Source organism: Miniopterus natalensis, chromosome 1 (assembly GCF_054644295.1).
Source record: "Miniopterus natalensis isolate mMinNat1 chromosome 1, mMinNat1.hap1, whole genome shotgun sequence".
In the NCBI taxonomy this organism is placed as follows: Eukaryota; Metazoa; Chordata; class Mammalia; order Chiroptera; family Miniopteridae; genus Miniopterus; species Miniopterus natalensis.
Genome location: NC_142081.1, coordinates 124143361 through 124149539, shown reverse-complemented (window position 1 = coordinate 124149539; position 6179 = coordinate 124143361).

Genomic DNA, 6179 nt, shown 5'->3' with positions numbered 1-6179 from the left:
TTTCCTTAATTTTAACTTTGGGGGGTGTATTAGTTCTTTTCCTACCTTTTTTAATCATTTATTTTCATATGTATGTATGCATATAGACATAGATAGATATATACATATAAATATACATATAAACACACACATGTTAAATATATTTCAGGCCTTACATTTCTAAGTTTCACTGTGGCTGCATATATACAAATTTTATGTTGTACTCTCATTATTGTTTAGTTTTTGTTTGTCTCTCAAATAGGTTGAATTAAATTGTTTATTGATTTCTTTAGAAAAAAAAAAATGGTCTAGAGGCACTACTTTTAGACCCATTAAGACTCTATAAATTCCCCAGCCTATATTTACCTATTCTAACATTTTTGAAGCATGTCCAGCAAAATATTTACAAGTTTTATTTCAATTGAAAAATAAGTTTGAGAAGACAGGTTTAAACAAAATTGAACAAATTTCCTTAAAGCAGGATTAATATGCTAATATGTATTGTAAATCTATAAAAAGGAGATATAGAATGTGACATTTCCTAAAACTATTTGACCACATTTTTTTTTTTTCTTGGCTAAAATACTTAGGTCTCATGGAACAATTCAGAGAGAGATTAACTATTCTAGAGCATCTGGTGTCAGTATCATGAATTTTACCTACAGCTATAATCATTATTTAGTACTGTATTAGGCAAAGTTGTTAATTGCAAATAATAGAAGTCACTCTGAAAGAGTTTAAGCTTAAAATAAATTTAATAAAAGGCAAGTAGACCGTCCTCTGGCCGGTATGGCTCAGTTCATTGGGCATCCTCCTGTGCACTGAAAGGTTGCTGGTTCGATTCCTGGTCAGGGCACATGCCCGGGTTCTTGGCTTGATCTCCAGTAGGGGGAGTGAAGGAGGCAGCCCATCGATGTTTCTCTCTCTTTCTACTTCTCCCTTCTTCTCCCTCTAAAAGTCAATAAAAATCTTAAAAAAAAAAAAAGATAAGTAGACTAAAAAATCTCCAGGAAATCCAGAGAATCAACGTTAGAGTCTAGCATCAGAAACAATACCCAGGTAAATCAGTGAATTGCTTTTTGGAACCACTAAAATGGCATTCTTTTTTTTTTTAATTCACAAATTGACAAAACAGCAGATAAAAATACCACCAGCAACAGGACAGTTCGGAAGCCAGAAAGCAAGTGAGTGACTGTTTACTACTTTAAGAGATTAGGGAATGTTAAATATGTGTTTCTAGTATGAGAATTCTCAAAACCAGCTGATTAGCACATAAGGATGCCCAAACAGTTCAGAAGTTAGAAGCACCATTTATCTCTGCAACTGGGGGTAGGAATATGAGATAAAAACAAGATAATTCATTGAAAATCTATATAAAAAGCAATTTGGTCTTAAAAATGGCCTCCCACACCATGCAGCAGAGTGATTGCTGATTAAGACTATAGACTTATTCTAAGATGAGACTTCAAATGCTGGCATACCAGGCCCAGGTGATGGCAGAAATACAATACTAGAAATAGGGAGAAATTAATGAAAAATCTACATTTTGAATAATAACCATAAGCTCTCTCTTTCTACTCTGATTATACTTCCCTCCAGGATAACTTTACAGGAAATATAACAAGGCCAAACGAAAAGCCCTATAGAAAGAGTTGAGAATATCCACTAAGATGACCCAGTCAGATCATCTTACAGTGTAGTCCAATAATTGAAAAGTTTCATCAAGGAAATATTCCCATCAGCTTCTTATTACTTGAAAATTAAACGTGCATGAGCTAGAAGTATCACCAAACACTTAAGAAATGTATCAGTGGAAAAGGTGGAAACCAAAACAATCACAAAGTGGACTCCAGGAGAAACAAAAACATATTTCAAAAGAATTTTTATACTGTGATTAAATTCTTTAAAAATATAAAAGATGTTTACATCCTTGAACTAAGAATAGAAAGCTATTAAAATTTTTCAGAGGACCAAGAAGAGCTATTGAATATTAAAAACATAATATAAATTAAACTCTTAATGGAAGTGTTAAAAGAGAAATAAAACCCAGAAAGTGGAATCCTCCTAAAAAAGAATGTATGAATAAATTCAAATAATAGAAGAGAAATGGGAAACGGGAAAGAAGATATTAAAGAATTAGAAGATGTGTCAGTTATTTTTATTCCATAACAAATCACCCTCAAACTTAGTGAATTAAAACAATTTATTATTTTTTGTAAATTTGTTGGTTGACTGGACTCACCGTAACAGGTCTTCTCCTCTTCTGCTTAGGACAGTCACATAAGTACATTCTGACTGCGAATTGCCTGGGGCTCTATAGTCCAACATGTCCTCACTCTCCAAGGCCTCTCTCCACATTACCTCTCACTATTGAGCAATCTACTCCAACTTCTTTACAGAAGAAAAAAAAAGAAACTGGAAGTGTCCAATCACCTTACAACATGGGCCTACAGTCTCAGATGCACTTCTGCCACTTTCTATTGGTAAAGCAAGTCATAAGACCAACCTAGATTCAGTGAGAAAGATAACAGAGTTCACCCATTAATGTAAGGATCAGCATGTGAATAAAGGGTTGGGGTGGACTGTGGGCCACTGTCTTTATGGTCAATCTTCCACACCACATAAGATAACTTCAGGACTTCCAACATCCCCAAAAATAGGAGTTTGAGGGAAAAAAAACCCAGAAACAATGAGGAAGGGGTAGAAAGTTAGAAAATAAATGTACTTTTAAATGATCAGAACTGAAGGGTGTGAATTTCCAGATTGAAAAGGCCTACCAAAGAGCTCCAGCAGCAAAACAAACAAGCAAAAGCATCTATACTAATAAACAATGTCATGAAGCATTAGACTATGAAGAGAATATCCTAAAAGCTTCTTTAAAAAGGTTGCATTTAAAAAAATTAAGAATCAGAATAACAGTAGACTTACCAAAAACAAAAATAGAACATAGAAGATGGTAAAACAATAGCTTCAAAATTCTGAGGGGGAAAAATGACGTCTAACCTAGATTTCTTTAGCTAGAAAAACTATCAATCTAGTTTGAAACGGAATACATATTTAGACGAGCAATTTCTCAAATAATTACAATTTCAAGCTTACTATCTCAGGGAACTACTGGAGGATAGAGTCTACCAAAATTAGTAAATAAACTAAGAATGAGGAAGAAATTGGGTCCAACTCAGGAGAAAGAAGAAAGGACAATGTGAATAGAAAGGATGACTAGAGACCCATTGTTAGTTGTGCAACAGCCCTAGAGATCAAACAACTTGCAATGGAATAGGAAAACAGACAGCTCCCAAAGGGAAATCTTCAAGAAGCTAAGCGAATGAAATAAATTGTTACGAACTCCAAAAATAAAAGAAAATTAAAAATCATAATATACAACGTAACTTAGTTGTGGATAATACTTATAGTTGTAATAATGCAAACATTAATATTAATCTAATTGAAAATGGTAACATACTCATATTGAGAGGATGGATGGTAAGGAAATAAATGAGTAGTGGGGCAGAACTGGGGAAGTAGGAGAAATAGCTTTCATACAAGAATGTAAATATTTAATATCTAAAGCCAAAATTCAGGTTAGCAGCTAAGTATGTTTTCAAGAAATAAGAAAAAATGCCAGAGCAAACATGATTTGAAAGTAGTTACTTCTGGGAAGTGGGTATGAGGCGTACATACAGGAGAACACTGATTCATTTTAGCTTTTTAAAACTATTTGACTTGTAAAACTAGTCGTGTGTGTGTTTTCAAACACAATTTTAAAATAACATAAGTTTCCATTGGTGGGGATATAAAATGGAGCAGCTGCTATAGAAAAGAGTATAGCAGTTTCTGAAAAAGTTAAAATAGAATTGTGTAATCCGACACCTCCACTTCCGGGTATATATTCAAAAGAATGATAGAAGGATCTTGAGTGGATATTTGTACACCCAAGTTTATAGCAACATTATCTACAATAGCCAAAATGTAGAGACAATCCAAGTGACCATAAATGGATGAATTAATAAAAAAAAATGTGGTATGACATGAATGGACACTTGAGGACATTGTGCTAATGAAATAAGCCAGTGACAAAAAGTCAAATACTGTATGATTCCGCTAATATAAGGCATCTAGAGTAGTCAAACTCATAGGAACAGTAATAAAGCATTTATTTAAAAGAACTCACAAAGCCCTGGCTGGGAAGCTCAGTTGGTTAGAGCGTAGTCCCGATACACCAAGGTTGCAGTGCAGGTTCAACCCTCAGTCAGGGCACATACAAGAAACAACCAATGAATGCATAAATAAATGGAACAACAAATCAATGTTTCTCTCTCCCTCTCCCTCTCCAATAAAAAAAAAAAACAAAAAAAAAAACACAAACTCACAAAGATGCCATTAATTAGATGGTATTAAATTGACTAATTTTAGGACTCATTCACCAAATATGAGAATATGTTTAAAACAATTCATTGTGAATTGTGTAATTTAAAGTTATAAATTCCCCTAATATTTATAAATGAAATTTAACCTGCATTAGTAACTCTGCATTTTATAGGCCACTAAAAATCTCAAAAAAGTCTATAATGATAACTGAAAAAGTAGTGCCACATCTATCTGCACAGTAATTTTGGTGCAGTGACATCTCAAGACAATTGTTATTACCAGTTAGATGAAGAAAGTCACAAGAACTCAGAGAGTTTAAAAACAGCTAAATTGACCAATGCACTGTTCTCTAGTAAACAAACTCAAATATTATATGTAGGGTTTCAGTCACAAGATTACCCATAGATCAGAGTACTGCTATACATTACACAATTTGATTTCTTGTCTTTGACAGGTATCTTCCCCAAGACACTGGCAACTTGCTTGACTTAGTTTTTTTGAATCAAAAAACTAAGGAGCTTATTCTAACTTTGATTTTTGAAGGCGGCTATTTGTTTTCAAAGTTTCAAAGAGATAAAACTAATGGTTTTAGTGGTTGTGGAGTACACAAATGGGGACCACACAAATAATTATTTCATAGATTTTATCCATGTTCCTTGATTGGGACAAAATCTGTATTATTTATATTTCTATGGATTGAGGTTTACATGAAAACAGTTTTTTGGGGTTTTTTGCTAACATTAAGAAGTCTGAATTATAAAATCTTTATAAATGATTTAATGGATTGAAACTGTATTTGCTATAAATGACTATTTTTGAAAGTGAATTACTACTAAAATCTAACACAAACTTCATACAAAACAATTTACCCCCTTTGAAACTATTTTGATGGAAAGATATTTTGTCATTTCCATTAATACGTAATTTAAAAATCTTCTTAAAAATCTTACAAATTCACTCTATTTTTTTTAAATCTTCACTCGAGGATATTTTTTCCATTGCTTTTTTCAGAGAGAGTGGAAGTAAAAAAGAGGGAGAAACATCAATGTGAGTGAGACATACCAAATTGGTTGTCTCCCGCACTCGCCCCAACAGGGACTGAGTGTGCAACCAAGGCCACTTCAGTCCACAGTCTAATGCTCTAACCACTGAGCCAAACCGGCAAGGACACAAATTCACTCTATTTACGACATTATAAAATAACTTCAAAGATAGTGAAAGCTAGAAGTTACAATCATAGCCTACAAATTGATAATTTTCATTTACTAAACCATAAAATTTTTATTTTAATAATGCCAAGATATGAAATCCACTTTTACATGTCATTAGAATGACAAATGTTTTGAAGTCCATATTCTTTAGCCTTCAACACAAACAGTATACCTATTGGATACAAGAACAGATAAAAATCAGACAATCAAAATGTCCATTAACTGGTAAATGGATAGATTGTGCTACTCATATAATGGAATATTATATAGTAATAAAAATTAATGAACTGTGGCTACACTTATCTGCATGGGTGAATTTTAAAGTTTTTCAGCAAAAGAAGGTGATGGAAGAATACATATAGTATGGTTCCATTTACATAAAATTTAAAAGGAGGCAAAACTAAGCAGTGCAAAACTATAAATACAAACAAGGGAATGAAGAACAGAAAATCTAGGATAGTGGTACCTCTGGGGGAGAGAAGTGAATGTAATCAAAGAGGAGCCACAGTGGGTATCAAAATTATGAGTATTGTTCTTAAAGAGAAGCGGTGACTACATGGGTATTAATTACTCATCCTTAAATATATACTTTGTTGTTTTTAAATTTGTCTTTATTGTTGA